This window comes from Barbus barbus (assembly GCF_936440315.1).
Source record: "Barbus barbus genome assembly, chromosome: 15".
NCBI classification, from domain to species: domain Eukaryota; kingdom Metazoa; phylum Chordata; class Actinopteri; order Cypriniformes; family Cyprinidae; genus Barbus; species Barbus barbus.
In genome coordinates this window covers 11,648,100-11,674,366 of record NC_136743.1, presented here as the reverse complement: position 1 = coordinate 11,674,366, position 26,267 = coordinate 11,648,100, and the positions used below count along the sequence as shown (strand labels likewise).

The 26,267-nt window shown below is 37.1% G+C and overlaps 1 protein-coding gene across 1 annotated transcript in view; it reads left to right on the top strand.

The window, feature by feature from the left end:
- Window positions 1-20,693: 20,693 nt before the first annotated feature.
- Window positions 20,694-26,267, top strand: part of tnr (tenascin R (restrictin, janusin)) — a 186,047-nt gene continuing 180,473 nt past the window's right edge. The window contains exon 1 of the mRNA XM_079436215.1: window positions 20,694-20,889. The gene's annotated coding sequence lies outside the window, so the exon portion shown is untranslated. The remainder of the gene's footprint in view (window positions 20,890-26,267) is intronic.

The following is a 26,267-nucleotide window of genomic DNA, read 5'->3' as shown; positions in this document are numbered from 1 at the left end:
ACTTATTCCCTTCACTAAATTACCCACAGCATTCGAGACGGCTGAAGCCCTAATACAACAGGTACTCAGGTTTTATGGCCTCCCAGAGGACATCGTCTCCGATCGGGGACCACAGTTTAAAACATGAGTCTGGAGGGCTTTCTGTCAACAGCTAAACGTCAATATCAGTCTCAGTTCCGGATACCATCCAGAATCCTTTGGCCAGGTTGAGAGACTGAACCAAGATATCGCCCGCTTCCTCCGCTCCTACTGTCACAACAACTAGAATGACTGGAGCCGGTATCTGATCTGGGCAGAGTATACCCAGAACTCTCAAGAAGGCAGCAACCTGACTTACCCCCTTCCAATGCATTCTAGGATTCCAACCTCCAATGTTCCCCTGGTCAGGTGATCCCTCAGAGCTTCCAGGTGTCAATGACTGGCTAAGACGGAGTGAGGAGACATGGAACGCAGCCCACGTACATCTACAACGGGCAGTTCGGAGAGTGAAGGAACAGGCTGATTGTCGCCGCAGAGCAGGACCAAGTTTTACCCCTGGTCAGTGGGTATGGCTCTCATCCAGAGACCTTCAGCTCCGCCGTCCCTGCAAGAAACTCAACCCTAGGTACGTGGAGCCATTCAAAATCATTAGACAAATCACCCCAGTTTCATATCGTAGAGGAGAGAGGGACCAGGACGAGGCCGCCGCAGAGAGTACCCCTCCCATAGTCGTGGACGGCGAGGAGGCCTATCAGGTGCGAGAGGTCCTAGATTCACGATGCCGAGGCAGGGTCCTCCAATACCTCATTGACTGGGAAGGGTATGGTCCCAAGGAACGGTCCTGGGTAAACTCCCAGGACATCTTGGATCCCAACCTCACCACCGAGTTTCATCAGAACCTCCCTAACAAACCAGTACCACGACCCTGTGGAAGACCTCGCCGTCCAGATCGTTCTCGCTTTGGGAGTCACTCGCAGGGGGGGGTGGCTCTGTCACAAATCAGGCCTCTGTGGCTCTCTCCGATCACCACCAGAGGACACCCTCACCCGAGTACTAGCTCTCCACGTGCCTACTACTGATTACCGCCAGGTGTTTCTCATTACCCCAGCTACTTAAGCCACACTCTCACTTCACCCCATTGCGAAGTCTTGTTTAGCCCCGTCTGACATTTCTGAGCGTTTGCCCTGATTTGTTTATTCTGAGTATGATCCTGGACTGCCTTGACCCTTATGATTCTCTGCCACCTGCCCCTTTGTTGTTTGATCTGTCTCTGACCTGTTCCCAGCCTGCTGCCTGCCCTGACCCCAGCCTGGTAACTCTTATGATTCTGGTTTTCTGTGATATTCCTGACGCTGTTGATCGACCACTGCCTGCTGTTGACTTTGATCTTAATAAACACTGTAAATGGATCCGATCGCTTCTGACTCCTCATTACTATATAATATTTCATGTTTAAACCATAAGAAAAACACCAGTGATTGTCAAAAAGAGTAAGATGAACATCCTGTGCAGAGAAGCGCTTGGCAGCTGGACAGCCTGAGGGAAGATGTTACATAGCGTAAAGGTTTTGCTTTTTCTGTAAATAGCAAGCAACAGTGGAGATACAAAAAGAGTATTTGTTCATAATTCAGGTGAAAAGTGCATTCTCTTATGTCTATTATTTCTGTGTTCAGCAAACAGAGTCATATTGTTGAGGCATAGTTTATACAGTAACTTAATAAGAACAATGCTTTTAGTAGATTGCAGTGAGGAAACACTCAAATTAACTGGCATCAGTAAACAATGGTTATCCTCAGAACAGTTGAGTGCAGGGAAAATTGTAATGCATGGTAATAACTTAATGCATGATGCACTCACTATAGTCATATCAGGTATGTGAAGGTACAGTAAATGTGTATTACTTCCTTGCGTATTTTTTCCCTAATTCATTTCTGGTTTAGAATAAATTAAATAATAAATTATTCTATTTTTATTTTATTTTTGGCCTGATTTGGTATCATTAGTTAAAAAATACCATAGACTTTTGTCTTCATGAATAACTGCTATGTCTAGGTCTCGAAGTCTTTTTGTGCCAAGCTGGTAATGATACAGTGTAGATTAGGCATGATTTTAAATTACTGAAGTATTTTACATTTAAAAATTTACTCTTTGGGGTTTAAAAATTATTAAAATATATAGTTTATCAACGTGCTCTATGTAACCCTAGGCTGATAATATAAGGCCTGTACATCAAAACCTCTGGATGTTTCAATTGAAATTTTAGTGTCATAAAATTACCAGTAGGCTGAACAATCAAAGAGTTACTTTCCATGCTTTCCCTTACCTATTTTATACATATATACCTGAATGCATTTTCCATTTCAAGATAGTATTGTACTATACAAAAGCAAGTGAATCACCACATGTATTTTGCTACATTTACAATCCACTTGCACATTGTGGGAGATGCATTTGCATACCCATATGTGGGTAATTATAAGTGGGCAGTGAGTAGTAATTTTGAGTTGTAGGTCAGAGAGATTGACTGCAATAAGAACAGCACAGCAAGTTCCTGGATATGGGCGTCTTAGGTTAATTGTACACTTTGTGTTGTATAATATTTCCAAGTATAAGATTCATATGAAATATCTGGCATAAAGGACAATGAGCCAGATGCAATCTATACATGTCTTTGCATGTAGACTCTGCATGAAGCATGTGCTTTTACCAAAAGACCTACCCTTTCTCATTTTAATTTGCTTCAAGTGAGTGTTCCTGGAAAGAAGTGCAGCGTTGACGGTAATTTGGTGCAGAACAGAAGAGCCTTGAAGTCTGAATGGCACTAGGTGACGTAAGACCCATGCATCATTCACAAATGGCCTCTGTAAGACAACAGATAGCAAAATGTAAAACAACAGCAGTATGATTTCATCAGCTTGAGGACACTTTTGTACAGCAATATGGGTGGTTTTATGGAACGGCTCATAATATTAACTGGGCTGTGCACATTGCCTTTCTCTTTGAATAATTGCAGCCTCTCAATCAAACGTTCCGTCTGTTGACTAGCGACACCCACACTGCCAGACTGTAGCTCATTTACCTGATCGCCTCTTTGTGCACAACTCTCCTACTCAGCAAGATTTTTTTTTCTAGGAATGCTGTTGGCCACAGTGTTAGAGCAAGGCAAACCTGAAGAAATAGTCCCCTAATTATATTTTGAAAATGTGTAATGGGCAAAAAAAAAAAAAAAACCTGCCTGACTGCCGATCAAATGCTTTGTAGGTATAAGCGATGTCGAATTCTAGCAACTTCTATTGCCATAATAAGACCTGGGGACTTCTGAAAGATTATGCATGAAATGTGAGGTAATATACATGAATAAGCCTTGAATAAGTCATGCACCTATTTTTCATTGATTAAAATGGGCCTGTAAATTTATTGGAAATATACAGTAGTATGATAAAGACTAATATTGTAAAACATTTTTACAGTTACAATTTACAATTACAATTTAGCAGCCATTATTCCAGTCTTTAGAGTCACATGATCCTTCAGAAATCATTCTAATATGCTGATTTTGTGCTCAAGAAACATTTATTATTATTATCGATGCTGAACACAGTTGTACTGTTTAATATTTTTGTAGAAACTGATCATTTTTTTCTTGTGTGTATATATAGTCTTTATGTAATACATATAGCATATAACTGTTTTATTTTGTTCTTATTAATTTAATTAAATATTTTAAATAAAAACAGAACTAATTAAAAAATATTTTAAAATTAATCTAAAGATAAATATGTTGCACAATATAAATACTGTTGTTACTTTTCATCAATTTAATGCATCAATGCTGAATATATATATATATATATATATATATATATATATGTGTATCTTTATTTTTTATGAATTTATAAAAAATATAATACATTTAATATATTTATAATAAATTATAAATATATATATATATATATTTTTTTTTTTTTGTTTGTTTTTTTAATTATTGACCCCAAACTTTTGAACTGTATATAATATGCTATATAAATACAAAATGAGTAATTTTTTATTAATTTTATTAAAAACTTAGAATAAAAGTCAAATATGAATTAATTGACAGAACTAATTAAAAAAAAAAAAGTTTTACTAGTGACATTCTGGGCAGAAGAAAAGGTCAAAGGTCTGGATAGGAAATGTATAGTCCTTCAGCATCTAGGTCCTCTGTCGACCTTAAAAAAATTACCACCTATTTGCTGTCATGATTTAATTGAGAGACTGTGAGAATAGCATCTCAGCTGCTTTACAATCACCTTTATATTAATTGGTGAAGAATCTCTTTGCATGTTCTGTGAAGAACATTGTGTTAAAGGTAATGCTTTAATGGGTGTCCAACTATACCAGACATGCCAAAATCCTGCTGCTGGAGCGTGACCATCCTGCAGAGTTTAATTCCAGCTCTAATTAAATACACCTGAAGCTGCTAATCAAAGCCTGTGGGTTCACATGAAAATTACAGGCAGGTGTGTAGTGCAGGGTTGATACTAAAATCTGCAGGAAGGTAGATTTCCAGGAGTGTAACTGCACAACTGTACTTTATGACATATTCTGTGTGTGTGTTCCAACTGTGCGATAGTGCCCTGCGAAGTGGACTTCACAGACTGTTTGACTCTCATGAGATTAAATCACATGGAGCATATATGATGAGTCCGAAGGGCACTGCAACCTGCACAGGGAACAAGTGTACATCAAAATACCCGAAAAGTGGTGAAGGAAAATGTATGCATTTTGCCATGCTCTGACTTATTGTATTGCTTAAATTTTACACGCAATACACAACCAGTCATTGCACAACATAAAAATTTTGTTAAAATATGGTCTGTAAAAAGGAACCTCTGGCATTTATATTTGGAATTAATTTACTAAAGGAGTTGTTGCTGGCAGTTGTTTGCTATAAAGCAGACAAGTTGCATGATGTTACAATACATTTATCATGATCATGCTTTAAGTAACAGTTAGGAAGACACAGTTTGTTTAGGTATACAAATCATTTATTTTCATAAAACACGGCAATAGTCATTAATCACTGATAACAGGAGTTTTGAGTATGACAGTTTATCCTAAGCAGGGTTGCAGGGATGATGGATCCACTTTAGTATCTTGGATGCATGTATGAAAATGAATACTCATTTCAAATACAAGAGACATACAGGTCCTTCTCAAAAAATTAGCATATTGTGATAAAGTTCATTATTTTCTGTAATGTACTGATAAACATTAGACTTTCATATATTTTAGATTCATTACAACACAACTGAAGTAGTTCAAGCCTTTTATTGTTTTAATATTGATGATTTTGGCATACAGCTCATGAAAACCCAAAATTCCTATCTCAAAAAATTAGCATATTTCATCCGACCAATAAAAGAAAAGTGTTTTTAATACAAAAAAAAAGTCAACCTTCAAATAATTATGTTCATTTATGCACTCAATACTTGGTCGGGAATCCTTTTGCAGAAATGACTGCTTCAATGCGGCGTGGCATGGAGGCAATCAGCCTGTGGCACTGCGGAGGTGTTATGGAGGCCCAGGATGCTTCGATAGCGGCCTTAAGCTCATCCAGAGTGTTGGGTCTTGCGTCTCTCAACTTTCTCTTCACAATATCCCACAGATTCTCTATGGGGTTCAGGTCAGGAGAGTTGGCAGGCCAATTGAGCACAGTAATACCATGGTCAGTAAACCATTTACCAGTGGTTTTGGCACTGTGAGCAGGTGCCAGGTCGTGCTGAAAAATGAAATCTTCATCTCCATAAAGCTTTTCAGCAGATGGAAGCATGAAGTGCTCCAAAATCTCCTGATAGCTAGCTGCATTGACCCTGCCCTTGATAAAACACAGTGGACCAACACCAGCATCACTGACTGTGGGTACTTGACACTGGACTTCAGGCATTTTGCCATTTCCCTCTCCCCAGTCTTCCTCCAGACTCTGGCACCTTGATTTCCGAATGACATGCAAAATTTGCTTTCATCCGAAAAAAGTACTTTGGACCACTGAGCAACAGTCCAGTGCTGCTTCTCTGTTCAAAAGTGGCTTGACCTGGGGAATGCGGCACCTGTAGCCAATTTCCTGCACACGCCTGTACACGGTGGCTCTGGATGTTTCTACTCCAGACTCAGTCCACTGCTTCCGCAGGTCCCCCAAGGTCTGGAATCGGTCCTTCTCAACAATCTTCCTCAGGGTCCGGTCACCTCTTCTCGTTGTGCTGCGTTTTCTGCCACACTTTTTCCTTCCCACAGACTTCCCACTGAGGTGCCTTGATACAGCACTCTGGGAACAGCCTATTCGTTCAGAAATTTCTTTCTGTGTCTTACCCTCTTGCTTGAGGGTGTCAATGATGGCCTTCTGGACAGCAGTCAGGTCGGCAGTCTTACCCATGATTGCGGTTTTGAGTAATGAACCAGGCTGGGAGTTTTTAAAAGCCTCAGGAATCCTTTGCAGGTGTTTAGAGTTAATTAGTTGATTCAGATGATTAGGTTAATAGCTCGTTTAGAGAACCTTTTCATGATATGCTAATTTTTTGAGATAGGAATTTTGGGTTTTCATGAACTGTATGCCAAAATCATCAATATTAAAACAATAAAAGGCTTGAACTACTTCAGTTGTGTTGTAATGAATCTATGTGAAGTCTATAAATATATGAAAGTCTAATGTTTATCAGTACATTACAGAAAATAATGAACTTTATCACAATATGCTAATTTTTTGAGAAGGACCTGTATTTTTATGTATATGATGTCATAACTCTCAAAAGCATTAATCTGAGTGATTGGTTTGACTCTTATCTTGTAACACTGCTTATGTCTGGATTTTCATCAAAAAAAGGAATGGATCTGTCATAAAAAGAATAGTTAGGGACTCTGGATAATATAACTGCATGCATGTGCACTATAAGCAACTGCCATTCTTGCAGTATATAGCCAAATTATAGCCAAACTCCATATATTTGTGAACTCAATTGTATAGTCTTTTGTCATCCATTGGAAAACCTCAATGCAGTGCTCTTGAACATCAGATGCTAGTAATTTAATTTGTTACTTATAAATTGCCGTAATGTGTCATTCATCATGAGCAAGGACATCTTTCTCCATTGACAGCCATTTAAAATATCAGATAGTATGTTTTACCAATGCTCAGTTTTTCGGATGTGTTGAATTGTTTTCTTTCCTGTCTGCCTTTAATATCACAGCTGAATAACAAGTGCCATTGAGATGAATGGAAATGTTAATTGATTGCATCCTCCATGTATTATAGAACTCCTTGAGGGAGATCAGTCCCAACCTGGCATGGACTGAGTGAGCAATTGACTTTTTATTAATGTTTTTTAAAGATCTTATACTCCTTTGACTCTTTTGAATGTAATAGCATCTTTGCTAAAGCTGCTTTCACATTGGAGTAGATGATTGGTCGCTGGCCTTCATTCAGCACTCTTTCACAAAACACTGAATCATAGATTTTTATCAACTCTGTTGACTTACAAAAGATTAGAATTCTTGCCCTGTCAAGACACAGATTTCTCTGGGACTTAAAAGATGCTGCACGGTCATTTTGCATGTTTTCTTTAAAGAAACGGTCATTCAGCCATTGTTTAATCTTTAAAGACATTTTGAGTTTAAGTTCGGAAGGACGCATTGATTCTACATTACCAGACCTGTGATGAAACCGAGGTGTTAATTGGACTCTGTCAAAGTCCATATGCGAGTTAAATTAGTGCGACACTCTCTCCCACTCAGTTTCTCTCTGGCTATTTTCCTTTGTCAAAGTGTATCTGTGACTGCAGCCTGTAATTGGATTATTGGTATTGGCAGAACAGCATGTGAAACAATGAAAAAAGTGTATTGATCATGGTCTGCCTTTACCTTCAGTCAGCATGACATTGGCAAATTTAAGACTCTTCTCTGAAAAGGGGCTTGTTGAGATCATGCAATTCCCAAGAATTGCCACAGGATTCACAGATTAGATTCAGTATCTAGTTTGGCGGCGATCTTAAAAGGTTAAAATGTGTTTTATTTAAATGCGATGTGTTTGATTTCATTTTGTACTGTGTGAGCCTTCCGGATGTTTTAAGCTCACTGGACTGTTTTTTTTTTAAGTTCGGTTTGTGATCTGCATGATTTTAAAAGTTATTTTTTATATTAAGATATTAAACGTAATATGCATACTTGCAGAGACAACTACAAGCAGGCCATTCACAGGCTGATTTCCACAAAAATGTAAACACTGTGACTCTGTGGTTTGGTTTGTTTGAATAAAGACTGGAATTCACTACTCAACTTACCCAGGTTGTCGTCACTGTTTGCAGTCTGGATGAGCTGATGACGCTAGTTGTCAAAAGACGAAGACAGTCTGCAAGCTTTGAGCATTCAGAGTTTCAGAGAAGACTCGCATAGCTTCAGACTATGAGTCAATTCTTTAAAGTCCCTGTGAAATCCTTGTCTAAACATGTCACTTTTTATGCACTCAGATTTTAGAAGTCATGTAGTTTATTCCAGTTTTAACACTGGCTCAACCAATGACATGAGTTAGGGGGAGGGACTAACTGTCTATTCAAATGGCGGAATCTTCAAGAAACCTATTTGAAAACAGTCATTATTTTTGCAATTCCATTTGGTGACAGCTTTAATATGGAATTTTAATAAGAATCCCCAACATGCATTGGTAGCGAGTCATTCAGTGTAGGCTGTGCCTGTCACACTGAGAGGCGGAAACAACAAGTGAGTGAATGCCGTCTTCCATTCATCACCTTCCCTGTTCCGAACGAGGTTATAAGTGCTCCGCAGGTCCAGCTTGGAGAAGATGCGGGGCCCACGGAGTTCCTCGAGTGCGGCAGGGACCAGGGGAAATGGATAGGGGAGCTTGACTGTCTGGGAGCTCGATAGTCGATACACGGCCACAAGCCCCCGTCCTTCTTACCCACGAAGAAGCTCGAGGCTGCTGGTGAGCTGGATGGCCGGATATATATTCCTGGTGACGAGCCTCCTTGATGTACTCCTCTATAGCCATGCGCTCCGGGATGGACAATGGATATACTCTACCCTTGGGGAGTTTATGTCCAGGCAGCAAGTCGATGGCACAGTCGCAGTAGCTGATCTGAGACAGAGAGTGCTCCGGTAGCCGAGCCAAACACCTCCTTAAAGTGGTTAGTGAAATCTTCATGGGAGTTCATTATGACACTATTGGAAGTCCATATTGCTCTCGCCCATAACAGAGCGCGGCCCGAAAGGAGAGAAATCAGAAAGGCTACCTTGGAGAGCTCGGTGGGAAACTTCTGAGGCTGCATTTCGATATACAGCACCATCTGGAGGAGAAAGCCACCACACTCCGCCGAATCACCCGCGTAAGCAGAAGGCATGGACATGGGACTGGCAGAGGCAGATTGAAGGACAGGAGCTGGCATCAATTAAGCCCGAAGGGTGGTGACCAGCTCCTCCAGGACATCGGTGGGTGAGGAAGGCCAGGGATCCATGGAAGTGTCGGTGTGGGTCTGGTCTTCTGTCACAAACAGAGGCGGAAACAACAGGTGAGTGAAACAACAGGATGATTTATTGAACAGAGGATGTAGATTGAGCGGACATACTGACAGGTAAGGAATCCTGAGAGAGAAACAGTTCAAATGGGCCTTAGCTGTAAACTGATCAGAGTCCTTTCTTGGGAGGAACAACGGAGAGCAGGAATCAGGAACTGAGACAGGGAAACGCAGGAGGATCACAGGAGGTAATAGCACAGGTAAGTATAGCTGGGTCTGATGTCTGTTCAAGGTCGTGAACGGTAGACCAGATGGTGAGCATCAGTGGGAAGCGTGTATTTCAAGGGGAGCTGATGAGTGCTGATGAGTGCTGATGAGTGATCTGGTGATTTTTGTGGCCGGTGACTGAGGTGGCTGTGACTGTGAATCCCTGACAGTGTCATGGAATTTCCATAAAGAATTACTTTATTGCTTAATAAAATCATTACCATTGACCATGAGCACAGTATAACTGCACATATTCTGCTGGAGAAGTGCAATAGTATCCATGTAGCTACATAAAAAAATACGAACGGTTGGGAAAAAACACATTTTCCAAAGGAGTCTCAACAATCTTCTCTTGACCTAATGCTACTATTTAGGTCAGGGTCAGCACTCTTTTTTAACACTGAGTGCTGTTTTTCTTGTTAATCACTGTCGAGAGTAAAAAGCAACAAAAGCTAACCAAGGAATACATCACTGCTGTGTGCATGAGTGGCACTGCGCAACAAATTGGATAGCCAGCTAGCAGGATAGTAACGAATAATTTCATCTATGTTGAGTTGGTACAACAACAACAACAAAATACTTAATATTAATCACCCTCATTCTTATTGTCCAAGGTGATTTAGGTTACGTGGAGGGCAGGAGACTTGCTGGTGAAGGGTGCTTACTCAGAGTCTACTGTCTCTAAGCAAGGCCACACAAGGACTTCAGCAAGGACAATCACCCATCCCCACCTGCTGCCAATGAACGCGATGCTCTCAGTGACTGGGGGTTGCTTGGAAATGAGTGTCAACTCATTGGAAAGAAAGAAGAGGACACATGAGAGATTACAAAGGCTTTTGCCAACAGTTTGTAGTTAGAGGACGGTTTTCTTTTTTTAACATTTCACTTTTCATGTTGATATTCCATCTATGCGAAATGTTTTTGTCTGAATGTGCAATGGTATTTTAATGCATGCTAGTTTTTAGTGTCCTTTCAGGCCAATAGAAAATTGGTGTTATTAGTCAAAGCAATTTTGTTAAACAGTTTTCACTTAAATTATCTTGCCTGTGATGTGAAAAAGTTACAGTAAAGCACTACTATTATATGAATGACTGACAACTGCAACCCAGGCTCACTGGAAAAATGTATCTGTGGTGACATTTCAGCAACATTAAATTACATTGCTTTTTGAATGTTTTGCATTTTCAAAGTAAAATGTCCAATGAGTGGCCCTAAACATTTTATCCAAAACAAATAAATGTAAATTGTATTATGTTGATTGTTGTACATATCGCAGCAGTTCAGAAATAAAATGTTCAGTAAGCGCAGGTAAAAGGTTAATGCTTTATCACATTTTTATATATTGCATTAAACCCTTCACTACACCAAACCAAACCGATAGACTTAACTAAAGCAAGTGTGAGATAAAACCGGACTTGCTGAAGCAAGCATGCCATTTAGCTTGCTTCTACAAGTCTTTGAGCTGTTTTATCATGAATCATGTATAACAGAATTTGTCCCAGAGTGCTCTGCACAACAGAGAGCAGCAATGTACCAGGTGAGCCATACCGAACAAGTTTACTACACCAGAAATTATGTGATCATTGTGCAAGGAACTGCATGAAAATAAGTCTATATTTTTATTAACGGATAATCTGCCCCGTAATCATTATTTGTTCAAAATGGAATAAAAGTTGTTGGTATTTTATTTCCACTAGTTTTCATTTCAGCTGGAAACTGCAATTGTTTTGTAAAATCTAGGTAGAGGTATGTTTTCCCATGAGCCTAGATTGGACAATTACGTGAAAGACTATTCGGAACTTGGCCTTATCCTGGTAGAGATGACAGTTACTTCTATAGTATAGGCTTTGCAAAGTGGAGGGAGCTTCCAAAATTTTCAGAAATTTAATTTCATGCCATTAAAATGAATGAATGTTTGGGACTTTAAATCCATTCACCATGTGGAAATATAGAAAGCTTTGTTGTTTTGCCCTGCGCGTATGACAAGTAACCAATACGCAACTCATAAAACAGACTCTTGAGGACGGTTTTTATGAGCACTTGTTTATGAAAACCATTAAGATTACTGGTTTACTTTATCTCAAATGATTTTTTTTCTGACACAGTCACAGAAACAATTTTCCTCTTGTAGCATTGTAGCTATTTATTTCTTTCGACTTAAACTCATTAATATTAAATCAGACAATGGCAAGGCTGTTTCCAGAATCCAGCCAACAGTTTTTCAAGCATCTCTGCAGTGTGAAGAACTTACGAGTGGGAGTGATTAAGTCCTTAACGCTTATGCATGACTAATTGCATTTACACAGTACTCTTGCTAACCCTTGACACGCTTAGAGCAGCCCAAGGGATCTTTATCCTAAAGAAAAGCACTTACATTTATTTTAGCAGCGCTGCAGATGGAGGCTGTTTATATGTAGCATTTTAACATCTGCTGTTCTCTCAGGGTATTAATATTCTGTCAATAAAGAATGCTAATTATAGATTAAAAGAAAGTTCTTAGGAATGCAAGTGATGCTTTCCCTAAAATGTTTTCATTTCACTTCATATGTTTCGCAATATATTCAGTAAGTGCTTGACTAAACACTGTGGTTTCAATAAGAAGTGCATAGAATTAGAATGAGAAGATCAGGCCACTGTACCATGGCAATTTGGAGTGGTAGATCAAAGATGGCTGCTACAGAATTGCTATGATACCAGATATATCTCTATGGTGACTGTGCAAGTGCCTACTGTGCCACTGTAAATCGTACAAATGGTAAGCAGACTAAGCTTCAGGGAAATACTGCTTTCAGCTAAAAACATTGAGACTGAATTAATAAATAATGACTTTGCCTTGTTTATAGATGTATTTGAAAGCAAAATAACATCACTGACAAGACCTGCTGCAGTGGCTCTAAACGGTTGGGTCACAATCCAAAAATGGGTAACAGGTGTGTTCTGCTTGCTTAGTGTCCAAACAAACTCAAGATAGCATTTTGGCACTTTTTTATAAACTATGAATTAGATCTGCATTCTTACTGTGTATAGTTTTATGTCATGAATTAATATAATTATAAACAAACATACAGAGTAGACTGCTGTACAGCAACCACTTCATTTTCTTTGTCTGACTGAAATAAAATTATATTTATTTTATAGAGCGGGTCTGGATTTGCTAAATATTGTACTTGTAATGCACTTAAATAACTTCTGAATTGTCTTGTGATTATTCTAAACTCGTCTTTTATTTATATCTACTATATATGTAGATTTATATGCAACGATAATTATATTATACGTTATTATACATTACTGTTTAAAAGTTTCTGAAAGTCCTATGCTCGCCAAGGTTGGATTTGTTTTAAAAAATACAATACTAACACTTATTACAATTAGATAATTTAAATCTTTTTTTTAAATATTCTAATATGTAATTTATTTCTGTGATTACAAAGCTGAATTTTCAGCAGCCATTATTCCAGGCTTAAATTTCACACAATTCTTCAAAACTCATTCTAATATGCTGATTTGGTTCTCAAGAAACATTTCTTATCACTATTAATGTTGAAAACACTTGGCTTCTCAATAATTTTGTGGTTTTGTTTATAAAAAGAAAAGCATTTATTTTGAAATGTGAATACAGATGTACTGTTGGCACACCCTCGTCTTGAACAGTACTTCATGTTCAGGGCTGAATAATCATTATTTAGTGTATGATTCATTGAATAATGATTCATTCCTCCTTAATTGTTATAATCATAATCAACACTGTGTCTGATTGATTCTCTCCAGAATAATAGAAGCGCATAATTATTATTTCTGTGAAAATAATCCACAATCATTCACTAAGTAACACTACAAGCCTTTTTGGAACACAAAAGATATTATGAAGAACTGTTTCGGCCATAAAATGAAACTCAGTGGGGTCTAAAACAAAATCTGACTTTCACTGTACTGACATCTTTGAAAATGTCTTCTTTTGTGCTCCACATAACAACGTCAAACTGGTTTAGAGACTAACATAAGGTTCAGTAAATTACGATTGTTGGTTGAACTACTGTATCAAAAGGAGGTAAGCAGTTTTTAAGACAAAATTGTGTATTGTACCACATATAGCCTTACAATGCCTCTAAAGTACAACGCTTCTTTTCACCAAATTCTTCAAGTTGTTCTAAGGAGCTCTGAGTCGGTGCTGTGAAAGCTGTCGACTCTCCTAACCTCTGATTCGAACAGAGCAACAAGCAATACATATCACCCAATCACTATTCCATTGCTGTCTTTAAGCTTTGCCCTCTATTTGTGCTGACAGACCATTTAACACTCTTAATGTAGCTGGTGGTCTTATATACAGGAACCGCAGGCTCTGGGAATTCCGAAAAAAACTATGAGCGCTCTCAATTATTCATCATGGTAGTGCAGGTTTTTCCAGACGCCTGTTATTGTTAGAAACAGCCCACTCTTTAGCACGGCGAAGGCTTTCTCACAGCTTAAAGTGATAGTTCACAATAAAATGAAAACTCTCATAATTCACTCATTGTTCCAAATATGTATGGGTTTCTTTTTTTCTGTGGACTTTCATTGTTTATAAAATGAAAGCCCTTACAGGAAAATAATTTTTATGGACAAAAAAACACTTACAAGAATGAAGCACAATACAAGAGTGAAGCAACCCTTTTTTTTTTTTGGAGTACATTTTACAAAAAAATACTATTTCCATCTTTCACAATTTCATGTTTAATATAATATTTTAATTCCCATTTATTTGTAATTATTTGTTAAATTTACTAGCCTTTTTTGAGTGAAAGCATTTTCACATCCTACACCATTTTTTTTTTTTAGTGTAAATGAAAAAAGCCACTTGTGAAAAAAGATAGCAGCTGACTTGCAGAGGAATTAAAGGAATTTCCCAACTAATAATACTGACAATATGAGCATGAGGTTTCTTTTTCTGTGTTGGGGGAAAACCGTGGCTCAGTTGAAAACCACAGCGTTTAATCTAGCTTGCGTGTCACGCCACAGGCGTGTAGATTTATTGACAGATTGTTACATCGCAGCCTCTCAGCTGCGAGCAATAATGCTGATTGTGCAAAAATAAAAAATTCCTGAAAAGCAAGTTGAACACTGTCACTATGACAATATGATGAAATGTATCAACTAATAATAGTCTGACATCCTCCTGGGAGGTGCTATAAAGGTTATTTTCCAATTTTGATTTGTAAAGACCAGCGCAGCAGGGATATGACTTCACCTTCTCTGTTTGTATTCATTTGCTTCAGACTGCCTGCTGAAACATTAATGCCTGTCTCAGTTTCACTGTTTCTCACTGAGGCAGGGGTCCCGCTGCTCAGCTGACAGCACAGATTGCATGTTGCCTGAGAGAAGAGAGACAGTGAGAGTGAAAGAGTGAAAAATATTTGTAATTTTAAAATAATAGAAAATGAATGGAAAAGCTATGGTAAAAAAATAAAAATAAAATGTTAATGGGACATTACATGCAAATTAACTGTAACATTTTATGCTAAATATGTTTTTTTGAACAACTAAAAAAGGATGGTTGAAACTTGGAGATCTGTATTCTATAGTCAACAAGATAATGCATAGGCCTACATATAAACAACGTTTTGTCTTTAAATGGCCTGCTATTTTACCACCTCTATTATGGTGGTTATGAGCAGAGTAGTTTAATTTTCCTCTTGACCATAGATGTCAGTAAATCTCATCTAAAACACATCTAATGTTTATGCTTTTATTAATCTGGGGGTGGGGGATTTGTGGACATAGTAATTTATTTCGATTTGTAGGGTAAAAATATTTTTATTACTTTTATTATTATTATTTTCATTAATATTTTATGTAGAAGTGAAAAGTTAAAGAGAGACACTTAGGGTGACTAAAGGCCCTCAGTGGCCTCAGTTTCTTTATCTTTTCTTTTTTTCTTTTTTTTTTTGGATGGATTGATCTGTCAAATAATCTATTTATTTCATTTATGACAACAAAACAAATAAATAAATCATTAAAAATGACATAAGATGTATTTCTCATATTCAGAAAAAAACAAAAAACAGATGACAGATGGGATATTTTTACCACAAATAATAATACATTTTGCTAATTGAGCAAATGACCACTTTTAATTTTTTTTAAACGGCTAAATTATATTTACGCGTTTCACAATTATATACTATATTTAAGAAATACAAAGTTTATTACACTGGCTGGTATATTATCATCCCATCAGTTAAAGCTATATAGTGTAATGGACTGTGAAATATGCACCAAAATGCCTCCTGTAATGCCTGAAATGTTGTCACTGTATTTTCAAAGTGAACTTGTGCCAACAAAAGCTGCTACTGTAAAAAGCTTTACTGTAAATTTAACAGGCTTTTTACTGTGAGAGAGAATCTACATTTCATCCTTTTGTCTCTCTCTTTCTCTCCATTCCCCTTTCTCTCCAGCTTTCTCTTTCAGAGCGAAGCCGAACTGAAGCTAGTTGGATTAGTTCTGGACCGGCTACTGTTGGCTATTGGAACACCCTCTAGAGGCTGCAGGAGGAGAACGCCAGCGCTGGCAGATCATTACAATGGGAGAGAGAGAGAACAAGACAGGGCGCAGAGAGGCATAGGGAGGGTAGGAGAAGGAAAGAGAACGAGAACGGGGGGTGTCGGTCCGTGTACGTTTTGATAGTTTGTTTTCCAATTTGAAATGAAATAAGCAGAAACGAGAAAACGGCACCTTTATTCGTTTTTTCGTTTTTTTGAAAAAAACGAAAAAACGAGATTTCGGCTTGATTTTTCGTTTTTTAGTTCAGAGGCATAAAACGAATAAATGACTTCAAAATTCGTTTTCCACATGTGGGCGGTCCTTAGACGCCCCCTTCCGCCGATTGGTCAAGCAAATCTGAGCATGTGACGTCATCAGTAGTCGCTCAGGTCTGTTCAACAAAATAATAGTCCTAACGTTACTATGGCTACCGATTCTTAAACTGTACAGGGCAGGTCCTGTTGGGCTTTCCCCTGTGCAACTTTACGCGTTTCACAGAAATCTTTACATCAGAAATATTAAATATTAGTCTGCCACCAGCCCGTTTTATTTAGCTGTGCAGAGTTAAATCTGTGTGGTGAAGCTGCGCTAGACAGCGCCGAGCGAGAGAGGATCACTGACCAGTGTTCAGTCAGCAGTCAGAACTTGGGTACCTATGATGGTGAAATACATTTTTACTGAAAATGACCCGCGAGTATGATTGACAGGACGATAGCGGAGGCAATTAAAAGCGCAATATAACTTCTGTTAACAAAAACATAATTTTTTTTTTTTTTTAATATAAGTGGCTTTGTCTTTGTTTTAATCAAATAATTGTGAACCACAAACCGAGCCTTCGTTTTAAAGGGCGATTTCCAAATATATTTTATTTATTTGTTATAATATGGGTATTTTATGTCACCCGTCTTATTAGTTTGATTATAGTAGGCTATACGCGAGTTTTTTTATTGTACTATTTTACTGTTGTTTTTTTAATTAACAATATACCATAACAACTTATAAACATCAAAATCTACAGAAGAGATTAACAAATAACATTGGTGTTGTCATAAGTTAACTAATCAATGGGAAAATTTCCTCACCGGCACAACCCTATTCTTAATGTTGGCTACATGTTACAGATTTAATGTTGAGCACATAATGTTAAAGGCTTCTTAATATGGAAGCCCGTTTCCGCCAATGAATAAAAAATAAAACAAGGTAATTGCGACTTTTTATCTCGCAATTCTGACTTTATAACTCGCAATTCTGACTTTATAACTCGCAATTCTGAGATATAAACTCGCAATTCTGACTTTATAACTCGCAATTCTGAGATATAAACTCGCAATTCTGACTTTATAACTCGCAATTCTGAGATATAAACTCGCAATTCTGACTTTATAACTCGCAATTCTGAGATATAAACTCGCAATTCTGACTTTATAACTCGCAATTCTGAGATATAAACTCGCAATTCTGACTTTATAACTCACAATTCTGACTTTTTTTCTCGCAATTCTGACTTTTTTTCTCACAATTGCGAGTTTATATCTCACAACTCTGACTTTCTCGCACCATAGCAAACCACTCTCCGTGTAAGGCTTTGCAGTACTTTGTTCAGTTTGCTATAGATGAACTGAGATATAAACTCGCAATTCTGACTTTATAACTCGCAATTCTGAGATACAAACTCGCAATTCTGACTTTATAACTCGCAATTCTGAGATATAAACTCGCAATTCTGACTTTATAACTCACAATTCTGACTTTTTTTCTCGCAATTCTGACTTTTTTTCTCACAATTGCGAGTTTATATCTCACAACTCTGACTTTCTCGCACCATAGCAAACCACTCTCCGTGTAAGGCTTTGCAGTACTTTGTTCAGTTTGCTATAGATGAACTGAGATATAAACTCGCAATTCTGACTTTATAACTCGCAATTCTGAGATACAAACTCGCAATTCTGACTTTATAACTCGCAATTCTGAGATATAAACTCGCAATTCTGACTTTATAACTCGCAATTCTGACTTTATAACTCGCAATTCTGAGATATAAACTCGCAATTCTGACTTTATAAACTCGCAATTCTGACTTTATAAACTCGCAATTCTGACTTTATAACTCGCAATTCTGACTTTATAACTCGCAATTCTGAGATATAAACTCGCAATTCTGACTTTATAAACTCGCAATTCTGACTTTATAAACTCGCAATTCTGACTTTTTTTCTCACAATTGCGAGTTTATATCTCACAACTCTGACTTTCTCGCACCATAGCAAACCACTCTCCGTGTAAGGCTTTTGGACGCGGTTGGACAGTAGCCTACCATTACCGCCGGGCTTTCAGACAAAACATTATTCATTTCTTTATAGTTCTGAGTTTGAGGCAGCTTCTATCACGTTATTTTAATAACAGCTGTCAAGTAAAGTGCATATTATTGTAACACGAGAGTGGATATATATGAATGCACGCAGGTGGATTTCCTTCACTCTCGCGTAAAGCGCGCTTTCATCTCTATGTTCTTGCTATAGAATTATCTTATCTCCTGTATTTAATGTTGTAAGATATCGACCAAGCAAGACATCCCCAATGAAAATTATAAATAAATTATAAATAAATGAAAATCATTTAGTCAATTATATATGAAGAATTCAGATGCAAAAGCTTAAATGCCATCTGAAATTTTCTTCTAAAATTAGTATTTTTCGTTTATATTCAGTTATTTTACTTTAATGACAATGAAAAGAACATGTACCTGAGAAAAATGCTCATTTTAGAAGAAAATTTCAGATGGCACTTAGAGGCTTTTGCATCTGAACTCTTAGACTACAGGCCTATATAATATACTTCTGTGATTAAATTATCGTATAGACAATAATAATATAAGTTGGTCTCGTTTATATCTCAGAATTGCGAGTTTATATCTCAGAATTGCGAGTTATAAAGTCAGAATTGCGAGTTATAAAGTCAGAATTGCGAGAAAAAAAAGTCAGAATTGTGAGATAAAAAGTCGCAATTACCTTGTTTTATTTTTTATTCATTGGCGGAAACAGGCTTCCATAGTAAAGTGATCTAGAGGAAAAGCAGATGTGTTTTGCCTATTGGCATACAAAGCCTATTACGTGTATTTGTTTTTATTTATGCTATTATAATTACACCGGGTCACTAACTAATGACAGATTGAAATCTACAGTAAATTAACACATCCTTCTTGACTCTTCAACCGAGTGTAATGGTATTTAAGAAGCCTTTAACATTATGTGCTCAACATTAAATCTGTAACATGTAGCCAACATTAAGAATAGGGTTGTGCCGGTGAGGAAATTTTCCCATTGATTAGTTAACTTATGACAACACCAATGTTATTTGTTAATCTCTTCTGTAGATTTTGATCTTTATAAGTTGTTATGATATATTGTTAATTAAAAAACAACAGTAAAATAGTACAATAAAAAAACTCGCGTATAGCCTACTATAATCAAACTAATAAGACGGGTGACATAAAATACCCATATTATAACAAATAAATAAAATATATTTGGAAATCGCCCTTTAAAACGAAGGCTCGGTTTGTGGTTCACAATTATTTGATTAAAACAAAGACAAAGCCACTTATATTAAAAAAAAAAAAAAATTATGTTTTTGTTAACAGAAGTTATATTGCGCTTTTAATTGCCTCCACTATCGTCCTGTCAATCATACTCGCGGGTCATTTTCAGTAAAAATGTATTATGTATTTCACCATCATCGGTACCCAAGTTCTGACTGCTGACTGAACACTGGTCAGTGATCTTCTCTCGCTCGGCGCTGTCTAGCGCAGCTTCACCACACAGATTTAACTCTGCACAGCTAAATAAAACGGGCTGGTGGCAGACTAATATTTAATATTTCTGATGTAAAGATTTCTGTGAAACGCGTAAAGTTGCACAGAGGAAAGCCCAACAGGACCTGCCTGTACAGTTTAAGAATCGGTAGCCATAGTAACGTTAGAGGACTATTATTTTGTTGAACAGACCTGAGCGACTACTGATGACGTCACATGCTCAGATTTGCTTGACCAATCGGCGGAAGGGGGCGTCTAAGGACCGCCCACATGTGGAAAACGAATTTTGAAGTCATTTATTCGTTTTATGCCTCTGAACTAAAAAACGAAAAATCAAGCCGAAATCTCGTTTTTTCGTTTTTTTCAAAAAAACGAAAAAACGAATAAAGGTGCCGTTTTCTCGTTTCTGCTTATTTCATTTCAAATTGGAAAACAAACTATCAAAACGTACACGGACCGGAGTCGCTGGGTGAGGGAGGGAGACACAGAGATAGCGTGCATGTGTGTGTGTGAGAGCGAGAGAGAGAGAGAGAGAGAGAGGAGGGTGCGAAAGACGGATAGACAGAGAGAGACCGAGTTAGAGCGAGAGCAAGGTGCACACGTTGCTCAGCCTCCTCATTGCAGCCGCGACAGGCAACCAGAGAGGAGCTCCAATCTAACCGGTGGCAACAATAGACTACTGAAAACACAGCTTGACCGATCAATAGACCTTTGCCAGAAACATTGTGAGAGGGAGAGAGCTGCTCAAGGACCAGGGAGGAGCAGATAAGGCGAAGATCTAAAGGCAATTACAGCACCGGGCTCCAAAATTAGGTAAGTTGAGCGTCTGCTGTTTAATAAGTGTTCTCTTCTCATAGCGGCTGTGCTGTACTTTAGGGGTCTGACTGAGGTATGGGAGGGGGCTCAGGTAATGAATTGGTTTTTGGGTTGTGCATCAATCAAAACATTATCATTCTGAGCTTCAGACCGACTGTCAGGTTACTGAAGTCACATCAGGGAGCAGACCAGGTCTGGTGTAACCAAAGCTGGATTCTTCTTCGATTACATCATTTACATGCATTTGAATATTTCATTTGAACAGTACTCCATAAGTAGGATCAGTTTTATGCATTCATGTTGTTTTGAATGATTCACAAGTGCAAGTACAGTGAGTAAAAACATTGCATGGATGGTTTTAAGGAAGTTGGTTTCATATGCTCTTTTGATACTGTGTTATGATTGCAGAACTTTACTTTCAGTAATATTTGCCATTTCGACAATAATATAGAATATGGTTATGGAGTATAATACTTAAAACTGTAGGAAGAGATTATATGTATATATAAATAAAATGTTCTATATGATGCTTTAGAAATTATATTGAACTAAATTCACTATAAGGGGAAATTATGTAACATTGCTACTGAAATCTGAATATTACAATAATTTGTCACAACAAATAGCTGTAGTATAAATCTTATAAATATTCAATATATATTATGTTACGTTGTTTTTTTTTATTTTTATAATTAAATTGTTGTTTTTTTGTTCATTTTAAATTTGTTTTTGTCATTTTTTATGGTGTATAATGTCACATTGGCAAATTTCTACATAAATTGTGCCAATAAAGTTCTTTGAAATTGAAATTGCTTAAATCATTTGTATTCAGCCAGATTAACTGAAAACAAATTTATTTAATAATTTATTTTGATTTTTAAAATGTATTATTTGTATATATTATATATATAATCATCTAAATTACTGTAACAACTGTATACCATAATATAGACCAAATATTTTTAAAATATGGAAATATTTTAAAAAGTACATTGTACATACAGTTACTTTTGTGCTGTTTAGAAATATAAATCCAAAGATAATAGATTATAATTATATATTTAATAGATTTTGGCGCAACTCTATTACTTCAAACTTTGACAGATTGCAGCTTTGCCATTCAAATCCAGATGTAGTTAGTTTTAAGAATAGATCAAGAATGATCTGATTCCTCTGTGCAGTTTTTTTTACATAGATGTTTTCTGAAAGCCATGTAGCCTCACTGTACCCCAGAGTGAGCAATTATTCTGTGCAGTGGGTAAAGTTTCCATCCAAATAGTTGGGGATGCTGTTATGGGCAGATAATGATGTCACCATCCATCCTGTGGATAAACTAGCTGTTTATTTCTTCCCCTACATCCTGTGCCATCTTTTTCAGAGAAATATTTTCACGCTTGCTGTTGTGCATCCATTCCTCCTCCCTGCAGAGCTGCACTGTGAGGGATATTGTCATATTTCTAAAGTGTTTGATTTGTCAAAGTCAGTTGAACATATTGTCCATGGGCAGAGAGTGTGGCATCGGCATAATATTAAAAATCTGGTGTGGGGGATCCTTTCTGCAGATTTATAGCTGGAGTTTAAATCTTAACACCTCGGCTACGAGACCTTTTCTTCACCACGCTGCCATGTGAACGAACGATACCGCACGCCTCCCCACATAGTGTAAGATGAGAGCCCAGGGGTACATGGTAATCTCTCCGTAGGTAGATCACACCTCTCCACGGCTCATTCCTTCCTCCTGCTCCTCTTTCATTAGTCTTAGGCATGATTTCAAAGCTTTCCCTGAGTCTGAGAATTCAGATAACGCGCTCTGCTCCCACTAGCACGCAGGCCTATCTATTAAACATGCAGCCATCAGAAGGCTCTCTCAACCAAATTTATGGAAATGTAAATCGGTAATGTGGATAAACAAACATTCAACTTTAAAATGTTTACTTGTGCTAAAATGGCAAACGGTACACTCACTGCCAGGACAAAGGTGCTGAGAATGACATGCAAATTCAAATTACGCTTCCACACAAGAAGATGTTTTGAAAAATGTCTTGTTTTTTCCCATAAAATGGAAGTCAGTGTGATCCATTTTGAACGCAATGACTTTCATTATATGGGCAAAATCAATTGAAACATTCCTCAAAATATTTTATTTTGTGTTCCAAATCACCAAATTTAAATTTTTCAGTGAACCATACTTTTAAGATTATATAACACAACAAAGTAATGACAAATCGTGGCTTTCTTCCGGTGCTTATTATTGGTCTGCAGAGCTGCTGTTTATCCACCTTAACATTTATTGCCACGTGTCGAATATTCAGACTTTTATTAACACATTTTTGTTCATTTTGAAATGTTGCCCTCTGAAAGCGAAATTAACCGAGCGGAACATACCCAGTTGATCTACATTTCAGAACAAAGCAAAAATATTACATTACATTATTATCTGAAGTAACTTTTGAATATGGTAAAACATGCATGCGTGTAATTTCTAAATAAAATGGGAAAAAGCTAATTGGGAAAAGAATATACCATAAAATTTATGGTGGAAATCAATATTATATTCAACTACACCCAGAAAAAAAGTGCACAAACAATTTTAACTTAAAAATTTAACTTAAAAAGTAAATTTAACAAACAGTGGCAAGTAACACACTGAATTAAATTTTACATTTTGTAGAAAAACTTGCATAATATTTTCTTACAAAATGTACTTTAATAATATATGTTTTTATTTACAACTTCACAAAATATTGTTTTACAGTAAAAAAAAAAGTGAAGTAATAATTCAATATAATATAAACACACCTGAGCAGCAATATCTTGTATTAATCATGATTGCATAATAAAATTAGATTTTTCTGATACTTTCCCCTCTCAGTGAGATTAATTAAGATGTAGCGGCACGCCTGTGGGTAACCAAATAGCACAACTGTGTTAGTCTATGAGGAAATTAATAATTTACATAATATTTCAGTCCAGGGGCTTTGCTTCTGCACAATGCCCAGCAGTGACTGTGTTGCAGAAGTTTCCTCTACTCTTGCCATTAGACTGCTAAATGGTAATTAAGCCGAGACTCCATTTGCATGCACTCTGCGGAAGAACACGAGCGTTTAAAAAGAAATCGAGCTGCATATATTGGACCACCGGAGGATCATTGTCCAAAATGAACGCAGGTTGAGGCGGCTGCTCTCTTTGCATTCCCTGTTCAACTGCCCATAAATGGCTAGAAAGTGACTATTCTTTTTTGTCATTGAATTAAATACAGCTTAGCTGATGGATCCGCTTACTGTAACGCTATGTTATTGCAGTTTGTGTGCGTTTTTAATGTGCTCCTGCTGTTGAAATGACCCTTTTGAGCACTATTGTTCTCAATTTAATTACCAACCCTCAATGTTCAGCATAAGCCAAGGACACATCAGCTAACAAAAACTGTTGTTGCTGAAGAAAATTATACCATACAAAGGAGGCATTTCTCGTTCACCCCCTCAAACACGAAGCCATGGTCCGTTCTGTCATGGGTTCAATCTGTTTGATAAATGCTTCACCGCACTGAGCTGTTTTGGTGTTCACCTTCTGAAAGCCACACTAGCTTTAAATAATATCAGGGTACAAAGAGAGCAAGTGATGGAGAAAGAAAATTACTTGAATCCTTGCCTGCTGCTCATGCACCTGGTTTTTTACCTCTCCTGCCACATTTTTCTGCCTACAAACGTGTCCTAATCCTCCTGCATATGATTCCCAGACTTCAGTGCAGTCAGTAGGGGGAGCCGGTGAGCTCTTGCTTTGATTTGAAAATGTGCTTATGGGTTGATGATCATTTCAGCACATCAGACAATGATTTAACTGCAGTGTGATGCTCTAAATTAATGGGATTAATGTTTATTTGGCTAATCTGATTAGCGAGTTAATCGGATTGAACTGCTTCAGAGTGTGCAAGAAATCCTGTGAGTAAAAAACTGCTTCATTTACATGATTTAAAGGTGCAGTGTGCCATTTCCACACCACTAGAGACACCAAACAAGATTTCAAAATTATAAATGTATTCCAATATGTTTTTTTTAGCACTCACTTTATCCGTCGTTGATCAGAAAACATGTACCCCCACCCTAAATTTACGTTATTGAATAAGAAAATGGCATGTCTGTCTTAGTCTGGGTGCTCAACCCAACATATTGCACTTCTGTTTAGTGTTGTGAAAATGCATTTTCCTTTTAAATGTGCTGTAAAAGAATATGCTATCTTAGCTAATGAATTAGACTGCATACTCTCATAAAAATCCCAATCAACCACAGACATGTTAGCAAGCCAAAAATCGCAAAAATGATGCAGAAAGCATTTCTGATTGGCTAAAACAGAGTGTGCGGTGCATTTATTTATTTATTAATTAATTTTTTTCCAAAACAGGTGTGATTTCTCAGGACACCTATTTCAGTGATATATGTCACATACATAGTTGGAACATTTTATACTTGGTATTCAAGAAAAAAAAATTGCTTGCAGCACCTTTAATAGTGAAAATGCAACAAGTCAGCACTTCAGGTTTTGTGTGTTCTTATTGGCCTTATATCAGGTATACCTGACACATAGCCTGACAAAGGCTTTGCTGAGCCAAAGAAAATCAGCAATCAATATAGGGCTAAAAAAAACACTGTTAAATAGTGCTCAGTGACAAAGAACATTTGACTTATCAGCTCGCATTCGATCAGGGCCAGCTAACAGGGCGATTGATTGCTCTGTAAAGCTCTGGAGGAAATGGAAGAAATGAATAAATCAAGAGTGATTTACAAACACACAGATAAGAGCCAGGTATTTCTTAGGTCCTATCAGTTAATAATTATTAACAGTCAAGTAATTATTGTGAGTTTACATTAGCAAAAGTCTCAGCTTTCAAATTTTGTCATTGTTTTTAAGAAATTCCAACGTTTTGTAACTCTTTTTTGTGTTGTGTAAATAAACATGAATGAGTATCATAAGGTAACTTGCTTCAGCCAATGGAAAGATGTCAACACACACCATTTTTCAAGCTCAATACCACGACTTTAATCTACTTTCCTGTCTGGTTTGTTTGTTGGATAAAATGGCAGATTCAGTGTTATGATTGGTCAGATCACCTGTCAATCAAACTCCCAACGAAGGGTCAAATAAATAACACAAACATTTTCTAGACAAATGAAATAAAATGCATGTCAAATTACCATATTAAAACATGATAAATACATTTTAACAAATATTTATACATTTTCCTCCAGTTCTCAAATAAATATGATTTTGACACCTCCTTTGAAATTGTATCTTTATGCAATGCAGCATTTATTGCACACAGTTTATGTGATTATTTGCCATTAATACATTTGAATATCATGTAATTAGTTTGATTAAAA